Genomic DNA, 682 nt, shown 5'->3' on the forward strand with positions numbered 1-682 from the left:
AGGAGATATAGGAGGATATATGGAGTAATAGGGGGAGATATAGGGAGGATATATGGAGTAATAGGAGGAGATATAGGGGGATATATGGAGTAATAGGAGGAGATATAGGAGGATATATGGAGTAATAGGAGGAGATATAGGGGGATATATGGAGTAATAGGAGGAGATATAGGGGGATATATGGGGTAATAGGAGGAGATATAGGGAGGATATATGGAGTAATAGGAGGAGATATAGGGGGATATATGGAGTAATAGGAGGAGATATAGGAGGATATATGGAGTAATAGGAGGAGATATAGGGGGATATATGGAGTAATAGGAGGAGATATAGGGGGATATATGGAGTAATAGGAGGAGATATAGGGGGATATATGGAGTAATAGGAGGAGATATAGGAGGATATATGGAGTAATAGGAGGAGATATAGGAGGAGATATGGAGTAATAGGAGGAGATATAGGGGGATATATGGAGTAATAGGAGGAGATATAGGAGGATATATGGAGTAATAGGAGGAGATATAGGGAGGATATATGGAGTAATAGGAGGAGATATAGGAGGAGATATGGAGTAATAGGAGGAGATATAGGAGGATATATGGAGTAATAGGAGGAGATATAGGAGGATATATGGAGTAATAGGGGGAGATATAGGGAGGATATATGGAGTAATAGGAGGAGA

The sequence above is a fragment of the Ranitomeya variabilis genome, chromosome 5 (genome assembly GCF_051348905.1).
Source record: "Ranitomeya variabilis isolate aRanVar5 chromosome 5, aRanVar5.hap1, whole genome shotgun sequence".
NCBI classification, from domain to species: domain Eukaryota; kingdom Metazoa; phylum Chordata; class Amphibia; order Anura; family Dendrobatidae; genus Ranitomeya; species Ranitomeya variabilis.